Source organism: Pinus tabuliformis, chromosome 8 (assembly GCF_031772625.1).
Source record: "Pinus tabuliformis cultivar Carrire ecotype Pingquan chromosome 8, CPIR1, whole genome shotgun sequence".
Lineage (NCBI taxonomy): Eukaryota > Viridiplantae > Streptophyta > Pinopsida > Pinales > Pinaceae > Pinus > Pinus tabuliformis.
This window is the reverse complement of record NC_142294.1, coordinates 910,982,858-911,004,280: the sequence shown is the minus strand read 5'-3', so window position 1 is coordinate 911,004,280 and position 21,423 is coordinate 910,982,858.

Genomic DNA, 21,423 nt, shown 5'->3' with positions numbered 1-21,423 from the left:
CTATTGGGCAGCTCTCACCTGGATCCCCAAAGGTGTAATGGAAAAAATCAGAAGAATCTGCTGCAGATTTCTTTGGGCTGGTTCAAAGGATCTCACGGTGTTACCATGGGTGGCATGGGATAAAGTGGCCAGATCAAAAGAATGGGGAGGCTGGGGGATCAAAAGGCTTCCTGATTTCAGCACTTCCTTGGCTGCAAAGTCGGGCTGGAGGCTCATCACCATAGAAAATCTATGGACAAGGGTGATTAAAAGAAAATATATCGACCCTATGCCTTTGGAAGATTGGATTCGGAGCCAGAATAAGAAGACAAAAAACTCTTCTGTCATTTGGAAGGCCACAGTGGATGCCTTCTCAGTGATTGAACAAGGATTAGCATGGAAAGTGGGAGATGGCAGACAAATCAAGATTGGCAGAGATCCTTGGATTGGATGCAATGAAGCCTTCGCCTTATCGCCCGGGTTTATTCGCCATCTTGAGTCCAAAAATATTACAACACTAAATCAGGTGGCAAGAGATGGACAGTTCTCCATTTGGGGTCAGGTATGGAAGAGTGATGAAGAATTAGGGATAAAAATTAGATGGAAGAACGAATGGACAGGTTTCACAAAAGAACTTAAACGATCCAATGTTAGGATAAGGGAGGAACCTGACAGGCTAATGTGGGCTCACAGTAAATCGGGGGGTTATACACCAAAGGAGGGCTACTCTTTCCTCTTGGGCAAAAAAGGATGGGGAGAGCCGGATTGGTGGTCCAAAGCACTATGGAAACTTAAGAGCCCAGCTAAAGCAAAGCTCTTCATATGGTGTATTCTTAAAAAGAAGGCTCCAACATGGGAAATCCTTCAATCCAGGTTTCTCTTTGGTCCAGGACGTTGCCCCCTGTGCAAGGATGATGAGGAAACCTCAAATCATCTCTTCATCTCCTGCCTTTTCTCTCGGCAGATTTGGGGGGAGGTCTCGGGGCTTCTCAAGATTACTGCACAATGGGGAAATGAGCCGCTCGCCGCGTCCTGGAGGAAATGGTGGCACACATACACAGAAGGGAATTTAAGGAACCTGCCTATCATTTTTTGCTGGGGAGTATGGCTTGCGAGAAATAAAAGTTTGTTCCAAGACCTTATGACTCCGCCCTCAGCTATAGCCTCTAACATCGCAGCCATCTATCTTTCTCTACCTCCCCCTGAACCTAAGAAATCCAGATCTGCTCAAAACAATCTCATAATCCAGGAGGATATTCCTTGTGGTTTTTTTGATGGAGCCTCTCAAAATAATCGGGCTGGTGCAGGCATAAGCATTCACATCAACTCAGAAAACATTCTAAAAGCCTCTGTTGGGCTTGGATCGGGAACAAACAATTATGCAGAACTCTCCTCTTTGCGCCTCCTTCTCTGTTGGCTCCTTCACAAACATATCAATTCAATTCAGTTATTTGGAGACTCTCTAAATGTTATTAATTGGATCAATGGTTTAGCTGCTTGCCAGAATCAAATTTTAATGACTATTGTTGAAGAGATATTACACCTGAAGACTCTCTTTAACAGGTTCTCACTATGTCATATTTACAGGGAAAGAAACGAAGAAGCCGATCAGCTATCTAAGGCAGGTTTACTACAGGATCAGGACAGCTGGGAGATAGAAGAAATTTTACAGGGGCAGTCTGTCAGATCAAACCAGCCTCCATATGTTCAGTAGCTCTATCATCAGTCAGCTTTTTCCGCCCTTTTTTGTCGGCATTTCTCCAGTTTTACAAAATTTTTTGCTGTTCACACTCATGTTCTTTTTTCTTATATACTGTCTCTCGGCAAATATTTCTCGGGGTCAGCTCTGATCTCTCGGCATATACTCTCGGCTATCTCACTCGGCATTTACTCTCGGAACATATTTCAGTTTTCTCCACTTTTGATTATCAAATTTTGTATATGTAACACAGTGATGGAGGACTATTTCTCACTGCTTTCACAGGATTTATGTCTTTCCATGTTGGAGACTCCAAATTTTTTTGAAATTTCCTGTATAAATTTGTTTTTATATCCTCCTCTTGGAGGATGAATGTATCAGGTATCAACTCGAAAAATAGCTCCCCGCGGGTTGAGCTGTATCTGCACATTTAAGCCCTGTGCGGCTTATGAACTACTGGAACAAAACTTTTATTTCACTAATAAAAAGTTGCTTTTTTCCCCGGAAAAAAAAAAAAATATAGTTTGAGTGGTTTTAATGGTTAAGAGAATGTGTTTTTGAAGTTACAAGTTCAAAACTAGAGGTGGGTAGAGTATGTATGTCTTCGTAGACTTAGTAGTCAAATCGTTACGAAGAGGTTATTATTATTATTATCCAATTTTGGGGAGGTTATTATTATTAGGAGTTGTCTATAATGCGACTTTTTGAAGATTCCGGTGACGGAATCCGGCGGAAGAATTGAGGTCAAATCTTGATTTCTTGCAGTTAAAATGGTTTTTTAACTGCATATTTGGATTCAGCACCCTGAAAAACCCCTGGGACGCTTTCATTGTGCAGAAACTAGCTATCAAACTTGCGATTCCAATAATTCCTGCCGGATTTCGACCGGAAAAATCCGCCGGAAAGACTTTCAAAAAGTCGCGTTATAGACAACTGCTTATTACTATTATCCAATTTTAAGGGGCATATTATGTATGTCTTTGTAGACTTAGTAGTCAAATCGGAGAGGTTATTATTATTATTATCCAATTTTGGGAGGTTATTATTATTATTATCCAATTTTAAGGGGCATAGTATGTATGTCTTTGTAGACTTAGTAGTCAAATCGTCGCGGGGAGGTTATTATTATTACTATCCAATTTTAAGGTCACAACCAAGCCAAACACCAAATTGGTGTATGATAACCCTTGTTAGTGGTGTATGAGAACCCCTTGTTTGTGGGACAAGGGACCCACCTCCGCGGAGCGATTTAACTACTAAGTCTACAAAGGCATACATACTCTACCCCCCTCTGGTTTTGAATTTGACTGCTAAGTCTACAAAGGCATACATACTCTACCCTCTATGGTTTTGAATTTGACTGCTAAATCTACAAAGGCATACATACTCTATCCCTTTTGAATATGTGACTTCTCGGGAGGAAACACATGCTCTTAACCATGGTTTAGATATGTGTTTTCAGTGAATTTAAATGTAAAAAATTCAGTGTATTTAAATTTTAATTTTTACTTAAATTATATGTATATTATAGATATGTTTTGTATTATGAATTAAGTTTTAGTTGTGTTATAGTTTACGATGTTTATTTTGATTTAAAATTAATTATATATTTGATAATTTATTAAGATTTAGAGTTGATAATAAAAGGAGATATTTTCTTAATCTAATTTAGTAATCTTTTTTAAAATAGATCCAACATTTTGAAGATTGAATTATGTATTTTAAATACTCAAATGGTTTAAATTTCATAAAAAATCAATTTATTATAATTAATTGAGAAAATCTACATGTTAATATTAGTCTACTAAATGTCAAGAGGCGTAAGTGTCTCAAAATGTAAAATTCTAAGAGATCAAGATCTAAAACTCTAAAAAAATTGCATCCCTGCATTTAATAGATCCAAAATTAAGATGGGTCTATGCTAATTCTCGTGACTAGACGAGCTAACCCAAACAAACAATACCAAAGAAAAAACTCAAGACCAAACAAATAACAAGTTGATCTACAAAAGACAATGCAACATCACACAGTGGACAAATCAATACCATCAAATAGAAAAAAAATGCACAAGTTATTCCCCATATTAGTACGAGGACATCCAAAACCAAACTCAAACCCAAAATTTGTTCACAGTATTTCTATATATAAAATATTCTTATTTTTTAATTTATGTTAGGTCCATATAATACTAATGTATTCCCTTATTATTATTGTCATTGTAGCCCGTTACTATTATTGTTGTGTCCATGTTGTCCCCACACTATTATTATTGTGCCACATAGAAGCTCACTATTGTTATTGTTGTGCCATTACATTATTATTGTTATGTTGGTTCTGATTATATTGTGACCATTTAGACTCCTATATATAGAAAGGAGGTATTGTCATTTGTATCATTCAAGAATTGTTCATTTGTGTAATGTAAAGGAGGTTTCCCCCTTGAAGAGGCTACATTTTAAGTCGTTGATCTATCTCTTTCTTCTATTTTATGAGCTGGTTGCATAACAATTGGTATCAGAGCTTTGGATTTTAGGGTTTTGTTGCTTCAAACAGGTCATCGTGGAATTTTCGCTATAACTTTTTTTATACGAGGTTTCAGAAGCTGAAATTAAAACCCATTTGAGCAGAAATCGCGATGAACCTAGTGACCCAATTTCAGATGTTGTCTCACTATATTTTTGGAGATATGAACTAAGGAAGTTAGGGCTTTTGCAGGCTCCTGAATTCGATCTCAAACAGGTCACCTTGGGAAAATCGTCATAACTTTCTCTTTGAGCATAAGATTCAAATTTCGTAAAAAGTGACAGAAATAGGACGGATTTAGTTTCTTGGGTATCTTTTTTAGAGCCGAAGATTGAAACAGTGACATGTGGCAGGTCGTACAAGTTCACTCTACTAAATAATTCTATAATTAGGTCATCACGGGAGGTTGGGCATAACTCTTTCTTGGAGAATCCAATCACGATCAAACTTGTGGGGTTGGAAAGAGGACTCAAATAGTTATCACAGACCGAAATTTCAGAACTTGGAGATCCGAAATTACAGAGTTACAAGCGTTTCAAGATCAAGCTCATACAACAACAACAAAATGTGTAGTTTTTTTTTGTTTTTTTTTGCATAAGTTTTGTTTGAGAAAGTAGTTTCCAGAGATTACAAGGGCATTGTGAAGAATAATTATCATTCATTGATGACCCGAAGAAAGAAAATGGAAACACCTAGTGAGCAACTTGAAATCTCTACTATGACACATGAAGAAGAGGAAGAAATGCAACATGATATATCAAAATTACAAGACCAAGTGCAACAAATTTCGCTCTCACAAAAAGTAACTGAAGCCAAGATGGATGGTTTAAAGAATGACATGGAAGCTAAGATGGATGGTATAGAAGCAAAACTTAAAGGCAACCTCGAAGATTTGAAGATGGATTTGACAAAGAAGTTGCTACAAGAAATGCTTACTAGTGGCGAAAGGGTAGCAAAGAAAACTCATGATGAGAAAAAAATAAATGTTAGTCATGATTTCATAGACTCTAACATTGGATTGAAGACCCACCATGTTCCAAAGATCAATATGAGGAAGTTTTATGGCAAGGATACGGTAACATAGATATTACAAATGGAGCAATATTTTGATCTCCATAATGTGCAACACACACAAAAAGTACACATTGCAACTTTATATTTAGAACCCAATCAGTTTGTATGGTATAGATGGCTTTGTTCTCGTAAACCACTTGTCACTTGGGCAATTTTTACAGAGGAAATGATAGCACATTATGAGGATACAAATAGAAACACCTTATTTAGTCAATTGATAAATCTCAAACAAAAGGGTTCAATGGCGGAGCACATTGAGGACTTACAAAAATTGAATATAAGGGTAAATGATATTCTAGGAGCATAGGATTGATGTGTTCATGGGGACTTTAAACGATAGCATCCAACATGAAGTTCGCCTTTGGGAACCTGATTCATTGGAGAAGGCATTCAGGTTGACAAAAAAAATTGAAAGCAAAATTATGGCAACAAGGAAGCCTATCACTCACAACTATAAAGATGGAAGCATTGTTGCCCCTAGCCTTCCACAACCTACAAGGTTGACACCACAACAATTGGAAGAAAAAGGAACAAAAGGGCTTTGTTACAGTTGTGATAGCAAATACACTAAAGGTCATAAGTGTGCTGAGAATAAATTATTTTACATAGATTGTGAAGAGGAGGAAGAAAAGGAACAAGAAATGTCAGAAGAAAAAGATACACACCAGGAACAAACCCTAGAGAAAGAAGAAATAAACCTGACCATATCTTGTCATGCATTGGCCGGAATTACCACTCCTCAAACTATCAAAATATAATGACCCATCACGAAGAAAAAAGTAGTAACACTGATTGATTCGGGTAGTAACCATAATTTTATTCATTATAAGATAGCCAACGAATTGAATTGTTTCCTTTATCCAGCACCAAAATGTCAAGCGATGGTTACAAATGGAGGAACCATAAATTTCTCTGGAAAGTTCCATAATATCAAGCTATCCATGGGATAATATGTGTTGAATAGTCTAATGCTTTCCATTCCAATGGGTGATGCTGATGTTGTACTAGGAGTCCAATGGCTACAATCTTTGGGTACGATAGCTTTTAATTTTCTAGAACTTTTTCTTGAATTTATTTTCAGAAGGAAATGAAGTTGAATTAAGGGGTATCACATGAAAACTAGGAAACATAATTAGCTCTAACGGCATGACAAAGCTTCTAAAGAAAAACAATGAGGCATAATTGCACAATTATGTTCGCTAGAGGTTCCCACATCGAAATCATCTATTTCTCGAAATCTCCAAAAAGTCTTGGACAATCATTCCAAGGTATTTGAGAATCCCAAAGGCCTCCCACCTATTCGTTATCATGATCATATTATTCATTTGATTCCAGAAAGTGTTCCTCCAAACATCAGGTCTTACAAATATCCATATGCCCAAAAGAGTGAAATTGATGTATGGTTGCAGAAATGCTAAAGGCTGGTATAATTCAACCTAGTCAAAGTTCATTCTCTGCTCCAGTAGTATTGGTGCACAAGAAGGATGGATCATGGAGCATCTGTCCAAATTATAGGGAGCTCAATAAGCTCACTATTAAAGATAAATTTCTCATTCCTGTCATTGATGAATTATTGGATGAATGGCATGGAGCAATTTACTTCACCAAGTTGGACCTTCGTTCAAGATATCATCAAATCAGAATGAAGACTGAAGACATTCCAAAAACAACATTTAGAACACATGAAGGTCATTATGAATTTTTGGTCATGCCTTTTGGCCTTACCAATGCACCTTCTACATTTCAAGGTTTGATGAATTCCATTTTCAAACCCTTCCTTAGAAAATTTGTGTTAGTATTTTTTTATTATATACTAATCTACAACAAGTCTTGGAAGGATCATGTTCAACATGTTGATAGAGTGCTCAAACTATTGGAGAAGAAACAATTATATGCAAAAACCTCCAAATGTTTCTTTGTAGTACAAGAGGTGGAATATTTGGGTTATATTGTATCTCACGAAGGTGTTAAGGTAGACCCTAGCAAAATTAAATCCATTAAGGAATGGAAAATCCCCACATCCATAAAGCATCTGCGAGGATTTCTCGGTTGATAGGGTATTATTGCAAGTTTGTTAAGAATTATGGGAGAATAACATCACCTCTAACAACAATACTGAATAAAGATGCATTTTCTTGGACTCCTGAAGCAATAAAGACCTTTGAACATCTTAAAGAGGTAATGTGCCAAGCACAGGTCTTAGCTACGCCAGACTTGACAAAAACCTTTATTGTGGAATGTGATGCCTCAGGAAATGGAATTGGTGTTGTTCTAATGAAGGTTTGATGAATTCCATTTTCAAACCCTTCCTTAGAAAATTTGTGTTAGTATTTTTTTATTATATACTAATATACAACAAGTCTTGGAAGGATCATGTTTAACATGTTGACAGAGTGCTCAAACTATTGGAGGAGAAACAATTATATGCAAAAACCTCCAAATGTTTTTTTGGAGTACAAGAGGTGGAATATTTGGGTTATATTGTATCTCATGAAGGTGTTAAGGTAGACCCTAGCAAAATTAAATCCATTAAGGAATGGAAAATCCCCACATCCATAAAGCATCTACGAGGATTTCTCGGTTGACAGGGTATTATCGTAAGTTTGTTAAGAATTATGGGAGAATAACATCACCTCTAACAACAATACTGAAGAAAGATGCATTTTTTTGGACTCGAGAAGCAATAAAGGCATTTGAATATCTTAAAGAGGTAATGTGCCAAACACAGGTCTTAGCTATGCCATACTTCACAAAAACCTTTATTGTGGAATGTGATGCCTCAAGAAATGGAATTGGTATTGTTTTAATGCAAGAAGAAAGACCCAATGTTTTCAAAAGTCGTCCAATCAAAGGAAAGTATTTACACAATGTTATTTATGAGAAGGAAATGTTGGCAATACTACATGCACTTAAGAAATGGCGACCTTACCTAATGGGAAGACACTTCAAGGTAAAAAAGGATCATGATAGTCTTAAATACTTTATAGAACAAAGATTATCTTCAAAAAAGCAGTAAACATGGGTCACAAAGATGTTGGGTTATGACTTTGAAATCATCTACAAAAAAAGGAAGAAAAATGTCGTTGCAGATATACTCCCAAGAAAGGATGAGGATGTGGAAGAATTGCTTCGTGCCATTTCTATTATCCAACCAGATTAGATAAATGAAGCAAGGGATGAATGGAAGAATGACGAAGAAGTGTGGGGACTCATTCAAAAGTTGCAGCAAGATCCAAGTACATCTGAAACATTTAGCTGGAAAAATGATTCGTTATGGTACAAAGATCACTTATACCTTTGTAAGAATTCCCAACTCAAACAAAACATTATTCTGGAATTGCACACCTCTCCCTTAGGAGGGCATTCAGGATTTTTAAAAACTTACCACAATGTTAAGAAGGAATTTTTTTGGGATGGCCTTAAATCTGATATTCAAAAGTTTGTGGCGGAATGTTTGGTTTGCCAACAAAATAAAGTTGAGACAATTAAGACCCCAAGTCTATTACAACCTTTATCCATTCCAATTCAATGTTGGGAAAAGGTTTCAATGGGTTTTATCACAAGTTTACCCATTTCCAATTGAAAGAGTGTCATCATGGTGGTAGTTGATAGACTTACCAAGTATGCACACTTTTGTGCATTATCTCACCCATTTGAAGGCAGTATAGTTGCTACTGCATTTATGGAAACAATTCAAAAGCTACATGGAAACCCAAAGATTATTGTAAGCGATAGAGATCCTATTTTCACTAGAAATTTTTGGACAAAATTATTTTCTTGTCTTGGTACTCAGTTAGCTCATAGCTCATCCTATCATCCTCAATCTGATGGGAAAACTGAGATAGTGAACAAATGTTTGGAAGGATATCTTCGTTTCTTTGTATCTGATAAACAAACACAATGGATCAAATGGTTACCTCTAGCTGAATGATGGTATAACACTTCCTTCCACATTACAACAAAAATGACCCCATTTATTGCACTTTATGGATATCATCCACCATCCATCACATCATATTTAAGAGAAAATTCTAAGGTTCAAGCAGTGGAAGATCACATCGAGCATCAACAAAAAGTTCTCCAACTCTTAAAGGATAACCTCACTTTGGCGCAAAATAGAATGAAACAACAAGCAGATCAACATCACAACAAAAGAAGTTTTGATGTAGCTGACTGGGTATTTCTACGACTACAACCATACAAACAAATGTCCCTCAAGCAAGCTAAGAAGGATAATAAATTATCACCAAAGTGTTATGGTCCGTACAAGGTGTTGCAAAAGATTGGTACTATGGCATACAAATTGGAACTTCTTGTATCTTCCCGAGTGCACCTAGTTTTCCATGTTTTATGCTTAAAGAAGGTTATGGGTGACAAGCTCCCAGTTCAAACAATATTGCCAGAACTTGACAAGGAAGGAAAAATCATATTGTAACCTGAAGCAGTCACAGAAACAAGAACTTGACAGCTACGAAATCGATCAATTTCAGAGTATCTCTTCAAGTGGAAGAACTTACCTGCTGAAGGTTCCACATGGGAGGATGAGAATTTTATACAGAAGCATCCAAAACTACTCAAGCATTGAGGACAACACTTTTTTGAAGGAGAGGGACATGTTAGGTCCCTATAATACTAGTGTATTCTCTTATTATTATTGTCATTATAGCCCCTTATTATTATTGTTGTGCCCATGTTGTCCCCATATTGTTATTATTTTACCCCATAGAAGCCCACTATTGTTATTGTTGTGCCCTTAAATTATTATTGTTATGCTCTGATATTATTGTGACCCCTTAGACTCCTATATATAGAAATGAGGTCTTGTCATTTGTATCATTCAAGAATTGTTCATTTGTGTAATGCAAAGGAGGTTGCCCCCTCGAATAGGCTACGTTTTAATTCATTGATCTATCTCTTTCTTCTGTTTTGTGAGCTCGTTGCATAGCATTTTATTAAAACTCTCATAATATATATAACCTTATATATCTATGCATTAAAGCATTTTGCTTTGAACATTTTTTATAACTTTTTATTTGATTTTTTAATGTAATATGCATATAGCATAGATTCTCTCTCTCTCTCTCTCTCTCTCTCGATATATATATAAGATTTAAGCAAATTTAAACATTAAGTTCTAAAATATCATACTTATTAATGTGAATCATCATTATTTTAATTATATAATAAAATGAATTTATTATTTAGAACTACTATTTATATTTTATATGTATTTCACATCTCTGTATATAGAAATGTTCTTATTCTAATTCTGTAATGACCAAGATTCTGTTATGTAGCAGAAATATTCAGAATATCTAGAATATGGTATTATCCATTATAAGGCATTGATATTTATATATAATATTATTAAATGTACATAAAATATGATATATGATGTTACAAATGAGGGCCCTCCTTATATACTAAGCAAAGTGCCCGTTCATGAATAATCATGTCCTTAGAGACATGCATCTTTAGTATATTAATCATTATTGACCATCAATTCTTAATTAATTATATTCATACAATTGTCTTCCTCTTTAGAAAAAGCTTTGTCCTCAAAGTTCATTGGTGGAAATGGTTGATCTTTTTTTGACTTGGCAATGCTTTATCTTTTTTTGTCTTGTAATGTCTTCTTGTCTTTCTCAATTCTCGAAACTGACATTTTCGACAATACAAGACGATATGAACTTCTGAGTGGGGTACATAATTGTTGTACTGTGAAATGATCTAACTATCCCAAATTAATCTTTTATGGAATCTTGTGAGCGTTGGAAACTTGGGATGAATTGTTATCATAGACTAGATTATGGTGACATAAATATTATTTGGAATATAAGTCACTTGTTTATAGTATGAGTGATATGGATTTGCAGTCTAGTTGAGATGTTTATTTTTATGATTTGGGTGTCGATAAGGAGTTCTTGTGATTTTATTTCTCCTTATCATGTTCGTGGTGATTTCTTGATTTACTTGAGGTATCTGATTTCTTTCACATATGGATGGTGCTTGGTTGATCGATGGATGTTCACTTGAAATCTTTGTCATTTGAACTACAACATCTGGGTATGTCTTGACTACAATTCGGTTAGGATCTTTCTAAATCGTGATACCATCTAAATCAATGTTTGTTCCTTTTTGTTCAGTTTATGATAAACTTCCAGTGAGTTTCTTCTCGAGAATTTCATTTGCTTGTTCTAATTTGTGCTTTGTAGATTTACACTTTTGACTTGTGTAGTTAGCTTTTGACTATGATCCTTTAAACGATAAATTTATTTGTTTTTATTGAGATAACTTCTTCAAGATCTTTCTGCTTCTTTGATATTGTTTTTTAATTCTCTTGAAACATCAGTTTCGAAATATCTTTAAAGTCTTCCAATGAAGGTATTATCAATTCTGACTTCATTGCCATGTCCTAGAATGTTATCATCTTCTTCTTATAGGGAAGCACCAAATTTGTTTCCTCTATATTTAAAATTAATGTACCAAGTTCTTTAAACCAATGTACACCAAAAATTATGTGAATTTGTTTGTTATACATAGTTATGATGTTGAATTGAGATATATATTCATAACGATAATTTGTCACTTGTAAATCATTAATTTCATACTCTTTCTTGCCAAAATATTTTCTATTCACCAATCATTGGCTCTGGAATTGATAGTTGATTCGCTAAATTAATATTAATGTAATTTTCCTTATCGCTTTCACTGATAACGATATTAATCTCTTTCCCTTGGATACTCCCTTTTAAAGTAAATAATCTGCAATTGAAAGATTGTTATGGGAAAATCCCCCTTCCTTAGTTTATGAAGTATAATACATTCTCGATCACTTTATTAACTTGATCACCTTTAATTGCTTCGATTATTTATTATTATTTAGTTTTAACACCCCCTTTTTTTCTTTTTTTAAATGTGATACCATCCTTTTTTTTTCATATTTTTCCCTTTTAAATTTATAAAATTCCACCCCCCACACACACACACACACACATATATATATATTTTGATAATAGTTTTCTTTTTGTATAGCTTGTCATAAGAAGTTTCTTTTTTTCTCAATATGATGTTTTTTTTAAGTAATTAATACTCAATATTTTTTTATCCTTGTTGATTTCTTAGAATGAAAACTAATCCCACATAACGATGTTTAATTTGACCAATAAAGGGGCACAATACTTGAGATTTTGGTGACACCCTCCAAGGCATCGAATCTATTAGATCCTTTGTGAATTTTAGCGCAATTCATGGGACAAATTGATATGGTGGCAACAAAAGCCTGCAATGGGGTTAGCAGTGGCAACGAACATATTCCATGCGACAGTTGTGGCTACTAAATTTGTCATATGGTACTGCGATAGATGTGGTGGCATCTATTTTAGTCAACCAGGAGGTGCGATGAACTTGATATGTAGGTCTCAATGTGATTATACATCGAATTTGAAATGTATGTATATTGAAACACCGAAAGCAACGAGGGAGATACAAAAAAATGTCCACTTGGTTGTCTATGAGGAAAACATAACTGAAGGAAAGGAGTGGAAGTGCCTGGTCATTGGGTCGTTGTGGCAGTTCGTGGCTAGTCGCATGGGTGACAACAAGGACCGACGACAGTGGTTGTTGGCCCAAGTAATACTTGTGTGGCTAACAGCCTTAATTGCAACGACAACAAACTTGAGGAAAGGTTGATGGCCAAAGGCTGAATTAAACTGGCTAATGGTTGGAATTAGAGAATGAGGCCATGATACCAATGTAACAAACAAGGTTTGTATATGCAACGAAAATATTCTAAATATCTAGAATGTGGTAATATCCATTATAGGACATTAATATTTATATATAAGATTATTGGATGTATAGAAGATATGATATATGATGTTACAAATGAGAGTCATGCTTATATACTAGGCAAGGTGCCTCTTCACGAATAGTCATGTCCCTAGAGACATGCCTCTTCAATATGCTAATCATTATTAACCATTATTTTTTAATTATTTATATTCATAATAAATTCTATTAAAACACTCGTACTACATATAGCTATATACATATATGGCATTTTTCCTTGACATTATACATATATATGGCATTTTTCTTTGACATTATATATATGTGTGTGTGTGTGTGAGAGAGAGAGAGAGAGAGAGATACATATAATATAAAAAAAATTATACATATGATGATGAAGGTTATTAACATCCTCTAAGATTGATGTGGTATATTGGACCTTCAGAAGGTGAGAGATTCCTCAGGATTCTTTAGCATTTTATTTCTATGCTAAAAAGCATTAAGAGAAGTGTTCCAAGATCACCATAATTTCGTTGGATTTAAGAGATCAAGAAGGCTAGTAGTGTGACAAATATTTCAAAATTTTGATTGAACATGAGTATAAGATGGACAATCTAAAAGAGTGTGTTTCATCTTCCACCCTCTTAGTGTCCCAAACGTGGCAAATTGTTTCATCTTCCACCCTCTTAGTGTCCCAAACGTGGCAAATTGTTTCATCTTCCACCCTCTTAGTGTCCCAAACGTGGCAAATTGTTTCATCCTGTGGTGTTTTGGGAATTCACCAATGCCCAGTTTCACTACGAAGATCATGAGAATTTATTCTTGCTTTCACAATGATCATTTTCTTCTTAACATTAGTTAAGCCAGAGAGATACTTTTGATTTTCGAGATTGGGGCTAATTACCTTCTTACAATATCTTAGTTTCCTTTTTACCTTTAACTCTTTATCACCCCACAATATTATCCTTTGTGCAAAATGATCTCCTCCATTATTCTCCAATGGTTAAGCCAAGACTGGTCATATTTATGTTATCCCCACTTAAGTCGAAGATGGGGGTTTTGGCTAGAGTTAGAAGCGATTTTAGGGAACCTTTTAGCTTCCATGTTGTTTAATTTCTTCTTGTGCATAAGGTACCTAGTCATAGTCATGCTTTCAATGGGGGAAGGCTTGCTTCAATCGGGAGGATGGGACAGGGAGTATTTCCTTTAATATTGAGATTATAGGTTATAAAATGTTTTTGGATATACTTTATCTTCCTCTACGACTCTTTGGAGATACATAAACCCCAAACCTCACATCCATATAAAATAACACGAGTGACGATTGTCTCAAAGAGGTGTTTCTTTTTATCCCACACGTAAAGATTATTATTTGCGATTATTTTCATACCAATAGTAACCTTGTTGTTCTACATTTATCCTTTTCTCATTGCTATAATACTAATTGAACTTGTGATGGATATCTATTCCAATATATTCATTCGAATGAACTTCCTCCAAGTAGTTGTTTTCGTATATAAAAGTTTCATATGTGATCTTTTTGGATTTAATTATCAAGGCTTTAGTTTTGTCAGTATTAATAGTCATATCCATATTGGAGCAAAAACTTTGGAGGATTCTTAGTCACTTGCGAAGATCATAATTGTAACAGCCCTCATGAAAAGTTCATGTAATTAATGTTAATAAAGGCAAAATAAGACCACATTTAAGGGACACTTATTCCAAGCTGAATGTTGGGCAAAGATATCCTAGTGGGCATCATTGGATGTGTGTTTTGGCTAAGGAAAATTGGCGAAGGCTAAGGCAAAAAGGTTTTTTTGGCACATTTATTTATGAAAATAAAGGAAATTAGGAGAAAAGTAAGGTGAAAGGTCACAAGTTGCATGTGAAGAGGAATTTGAAGTAAAATAATGGAAAATTAAGAAAATAAAGGCCTCACTCATAAAAAGGCTTATAAGGGTCAGTGGGCAAGCTTTTGCTAACCTTTTTTCAGTTCAAGTTTTAAGCTCTCTCATTATTCTCTCTCTCTCACTCACTCTTGGTTACTTAGAGTTTTCTTGGAGCACTCTAGCTTTGGAGCAAGGAAGGAAAAGCAAGCAAAGGGAAAGCAAGGAAAGCAAGGATCAAGGAAGGAAAATCATGATCAAGTAGATTTAGCAGGAATACTTGCAGGTAACCTTTTGCATGTGTGATTTCCTAGTTGATTGGGAGATGCATGGCTTTGCATGTTGTTGTATGGTTCTCTTTTTGTCGGTGGCATGGTTTTTTTGGGTTATGATAGTGGTTTTCAGCCTAGCCTTGCCTTTTTCTGGATGCCATGGCGTTGGGATGTTTATTTTGGTTTTTCGGATGGATTTCAGAATACGGGGCGGAAGTGGTCTCAAATTTCATTCCTAAAGGCCTAGGAATCCCTTGACTGGTTTTGGCAAGATACACGGTAAATCCCGAGGGAGGAATCTCAGTTTAGGCCTTAGTGATCCGGGTTTGGACTGTAGTAAAGCTTGAGAGACAGGTCTCGGTTTAGGGCTTAGTGATCCGGGATTGGATTGCGGTAAAGCTTGAGAGACAAGGAGATGGAAAAATCCTCAAGGATAGTGATGGATTTCGGATGGCATTCCAACTTCGGTTCAGTTGTGATCGGAGCACCAGTTTTGGTGTGATCACGGTTTGATGAGGGTGGAGGTGGTTTAACCTCTGGATTCCATGGGTTGTTCTTGGATTGGTTGTTTTATGAGATACCACATTCATGCTTGGAATATGGCACGGGGGTGACTGGCTGAAAGAAAGATTTGGTTTAGCCATGTCTATGGTCGGGTGGTACGTGGAAGTCCCAAACCTGGTCAGATTTGCCTATGATTAATAAAAATTAAGTTCTCTTACTCTTGCACTTATTTATATGTGGATTAATGGTTGTCATATCCGTGATATTTATATGGTTTTATGCTGGTTGTAAGCATGGTCATATGACTGGTTCATGTCATGGTTATTTCATGTATTTACTTGTAATTGTTAACATTATGGATGCAAGACCTAACTGAGGTTATAACAGTTCAATGGAGAAGGTGGTGATCCTTCTTGTTATGTTTCATAAGTACTTTAATTCATTCATGCTCTATCTTGTATCTTAGACCTGCAGTTTGCATTGATGCCAAGTGTTTGAAAGAATGTCAGTCCTGGTTGGGGATGCTCGGGCCTAATCCAGAGGTTGATTTTGAGTTATTAGTATTATCATCATGTCCTTGATGGATTTTCGAGGTTGTAACAAGTTTTAGGCAGAGGCAGAGATTCTGGGCTAGAAAAGTGGCTCAAATTCCGAGGACGTTGGCACAGGTCTGCTGAGAAGAATCCATGGACGCTAGCACATAGGCCTGTGAAAGCGACTTTGGGTTTCTGGACATTGTCATGCCTATAGCATGGGAGCGACCAGGGGTTAAAAGTCTTAAAACATTAGTGGGATTCAAGGACAAGATGTCTGAGTGGATGAAATGTCTCCTCAGGGTGTTGTTACTGATGTGGATGGGTTTGGTTGATGTGTTCCATTGATTCCATTTCCTTAAGGTCACCAAGGAGGTTGAATCCCTTATAGTGGCCTCTCTCGTCGCATGTTTACTCCAACTGGCTGGTTGCTTAGGTAGACCTGGGAGGAGGGGGCGTTACAGATTGGTATCAAAGCGTGGTTGCACTCTCCTTGGGTGAATGTGTTGGTCATGCATGCATGTCAGTTGCATGTGTGTCCTATTATCACTTAAGAAAAATTTCAAAATTCTGAGCATCAGTTTGATTTCAAAGATTGGTGTCAGTCTTGGTTTGGTATTTCCATAGTTGTTTTAGAGTTTAAGATTTTGAATAGAGTCTTGTTGGTATGGTCAAATAGGGTCAATACTCTGTTCTTGCCTATCACTGGTCTCGCATCACGCATAAATTCCATCTGTCATACTTGTTTCAAGGTTCTATTGCACTACGAAACTGTCTAGGAGTTTTTGTAGCGCAAAACCCAGTCTAGGAGTTTTTGTAGTGCAAAACCCAAAATTTGCACTGGCTGCGCTACGAAATCAGGGATTCATGCAGATCCATGGCAAATCTCATCCAGCTGTCAAATCCATTAAAATCCGTTATTTTTACATCATCAGTTGTCAACCCATACACTTTGCCTATCACATTAAACCACTTATTCTCATCATTAGGGTAGTTAGGCGTCTTGGTATGCTTAGGTTGTGTCAGGACAAGAGTAACTCCAGACTTGGCAGAAAAACTAATTCATTTATTTCATTAGGTAGCTATTGTTATATACATGAATGTGACTGATCAGTTCATCTTATTGATGACTATTCACATTCCAAATTCACCCAATCGACGAGGATTAGGTGTCAACATTCCCCCCCTTAATCTGAAGGAATGTTGGTGAGTCCAAGCATCGTTCTGAATCTTTCAAGATTTTCTCTTCCAAGTGCTTTGGTGAAGATGTCTGCAATTTGCTCATTTGTGGAACAATGACGGAGATGGATTGTTTTGGCCTCAACATGATGTCGAATCAGATGATATTTAGTATTGATGTGATTTGTACGATCATGGAACTTTGGGTTCTTGGCCAACTTTATTGCAGAGGTGTTGTCAATCATGAGTGGAGTTGATTGTACTTGTTTTACCTACAAATCTTCAAGAATTTTCCTGAGCCACACAATTTCATTCGTTGCTTCAGCTGCTGCCACGTATTCTGCTTCTGTTGTGGAATCTGCTGGAACTGATTGTTTGCGTGATCTCTAAGAAACAGCTCCTAATCCAAGACTCATAGCATATCCTGAAGTAGATACTCCGGTTTCTTTGTCTCCATCGAAGTTTGAATCAGAGTATCCAATCAAGCTGAAGTCGTCCACCTGTGTATACTTGATTCCAAGGTCTTGAGTTCCCTTCAAGTACCTTAGAACTCTTTTTGCAGCAGACCAATGTCCCTCACAAGGCTTTTGCATGAACCTGGAGAGGATTCCAACAGTAAATGAAATGTCTGGTCTGGTAGTAGTGAGGTAGATGAGACTTCCTACAAGCTGTCTATACTTTGTTGCATCCTCAAATTCCTTTCCTTCAATAGATGTGAGCTTTAAGTTTTGTTCCATGGAGTAGAAAGAGGATTGCACTCTGTCATGCCAAATCTGTTTAACAAATCTCCAATGTATTTCTTTTGAGAAAGAAATATGGATTTTGGATGTTGGGTTACTTCAATGCCAAGATAGTAATGAACATAGCCCAAATCAGTCATTTCAAAACTTTTTCCTAATTCTTTCTTTATGGATGCAATATAGCTTTCATTGTTCCCTATCATTAAAAGATCATCTACATATACCACAAGATATACAACTGTTTTGCCAACTTTCTTGACAAATAAAGTTGCATCATCAAGATCAAAATGATTGAAGTTGAGTTTCAGAAGATGCTCAGTTAGTTTTTCATACCAGGCTCGTGGTGCTTGTTTGAGGCCATACAAGGACTTCACAAGTTTGCATACTTTATGTTCATGTCCTTTCACAGCAAATCCTTCAGGCTGGGACATAAAAACATTTTCTTTTAGATCTCCATTCAAGAAGGCAGTTTTTACATCCATTTGATGGACTTTCCAATCGTTCTGAGCTGCTAGTGCAAAGAGTGTCCGGATGGTGGCCCATTTTGCTGTGGGGGCAAAAGTTTCCTCATAATCGACCCCTTCCTTTTGTGCAAAACCTTTTGCCACAAGCCTAGCTTTGTGCTTGTCAAGTGAGCCATCAGCTTTGTACTTGTTCTTGTAGACCCACTTGCAGCCAATTGGTTTGGTTCCAAATGGAGGATCAACCATCTTCCAAGTGCCATTCTTTATGAGGGCATCATACTCCTTTTTCATCGCTTCTTTCCATTCATCATGAGAAGCAGCTTCTTTGAAGGAAGTTGGTTCAAAATCTGTAGACAAGTTTAATTCACAATCATAAGTAACATCCATATCAACAGGTGAATTAGAGTCATCTACATCACCTCCATTTTGTCGGTTTGAATTTCTGGTTCCTGTTTTTCCAATTTCATCAGGATGAACACTTTCAAGTGTCTTTGTCAGCCACTTTGGGGGACCTTTCTGAGATGGTCCAGGCAGCTCTGTTGATTGAGTTGGGACTGAATCAAGATTGAGTCTCCCAATTCTATCAATTACATCACTTAAAGCATCATCCGTTGTTGGAGTTTCATGCAGGGGAGATTGTTCTTCAGAAGAAGATTCCACATGTTGATCTAGTATAGGAATCCCCCCTTCAAGATGTGGAATCTGATTATCAAATTCTTGAAATGATTTTGTTTTTGCGAATCTATCCAAGCGATCAAGTTGCCGCTCAACAACATTGTCAGATTTGGATGATTCCAGAAAAATGACATCTCTAGATACAACAAACTTTTTATTTACTTCATCATAGAGGCGGTATGCTTTAGAGGTGTTTGAATACCCCAAGAAGATACACTTATGACTTGTTTCTATGTACCTTTGGTATCAAAGCATAACAGGTGGAACCAAATATCCTGAGATGTTTTACCGAAGGAACATGTCCATACCACAATTCATAAGGAGTCTTGTTTCTTATAGCATTAGATGGACATCTATTCTTTATATATGCAGCACATAGAACAGCATCAGCCCAAAACATTATCTTTACATTTTTGAATAAAAGCATGGATCGTACCATATTCAAGATTGTTCTATTCATTCTTTCAGCTACACCATTCTGTTGGGGACAAGGCACAGTTGTTTGATGTTTGATCCCATGTTGGCGAAGATAGTGTTCAAATTCATTTGATGTATATTCTTTTCCATTATGAGTGCGAATATACCCAATATGAGATTGTGCATAATTTTCAATCCATTTATGAAAATTCTTGAATGTTTGAAAAGCATCAGATTTGTTCTTCAATAAATAAACCCAACACATTCTGGTGTAATCATCAATAAATGTCATGATATATTTATTTCCATTTGCAGAAGGAACAGGCATTGGACCACATAAATCTGATTGAATGAGTTCAAGCTTCCTATGTGCTCTTGAATGTGAATCATGAAAAGACTGTTTGCTATGCTTTCCTAGAATGCAAGCATCACATTGCTTATGTTTCCTAGGAATTGAAGGCAAACCAGCAACACCATTTTTCTTCAATAAGCGGAGACTGTCATAGTTTAAATGTCCAAATCTAGCATGCCATAATAAACTTGATGGAAGTGTACTTTCTTCATGATGAGAAATATATGAGAAATGTTGTGCATGAGCAGAGATTCCTTGTAGTTTGAGAAGCCTTTCTTCTTCTATTCCCCTCATGAAAAGTGAGTGGTCAGAAGATTTTCTTACCTCAAGCTTGCCATCAAACATATGAATGGAGTGACCTTGCTGGCGGATGTGGACCAAGGACAACAAGTTTCTCTTGAGCTGTGGGAGATATAGAACATGATCCAGAAGAAAGTCTGGAAGACCAAGCAGTTTAAGCCTGATTGTGCCAAGCCCTGATGGCTTGATTTTTGACTGATCTGCAAAGTATACTGCTCCATCAACATTGTCAGTGAAATCTTCAAAAAAATCTTTCCTATGAGTCATATGACAGGTTTCTCCTGAATCAAGTAACCAATCATTTTTCGAAGAAGCAAGTGAAGCATTAAACAAATCTTCATTTACTCCAATGTTACATTGTGCCTCAATATAGTGAGCGGATTCAGGTGCTTTACCTTTGTTTGTATCATCAATTTTACCTTTCTGCTGGTTTCTTTCTGCTCAATTTTGTCCCATGGTAGCTTACATGTAGAAGCATCATGTGATCCATTTCGTTTGCAGCGAATGCAATGCAGATCTGCTTTTTCTCCTTGAGAATGTCTACCCCCCCTGCCTCTGAAGTATCTTCCTCTTCCTCTTCGTCCACCTCTTCCTCTTGTAGAATCTTGAGCAGGATGCTTTTCTTTATGAGCAAGGCAAACAGTCTCTTCAGAAGATTCAAGGATTGTCTTCTTTCCAAAGGCTTTCTCTCTTTCAGCAAACTTTTTCACAAGAGAGTCAAAGGTTATATCTTTAAGATTTCCATTTGCTTGTAAAGACTCAAGATAATTGGAGTAAGTAGGATAGAGTGCCTTGAGAAAAGCAATAAGAGGGATATCCAACTCAACCTTAGTGGATTTGATATCATGCATTATGGATTTTACTTCAGATGCAAGAGCAAGAGGATCATTATTTTTCAGTTCAAGAGTGAAGAGTTTAATCATGAGCTGAACAACTTCAAGTGCAGAATGTGAGTCATAGAGTTCTTTGATCTTTTGTAAAGCTTCAAAGGTAGTTGAATATGATGAAATATGGTGACTTACTTCTTCATTTACA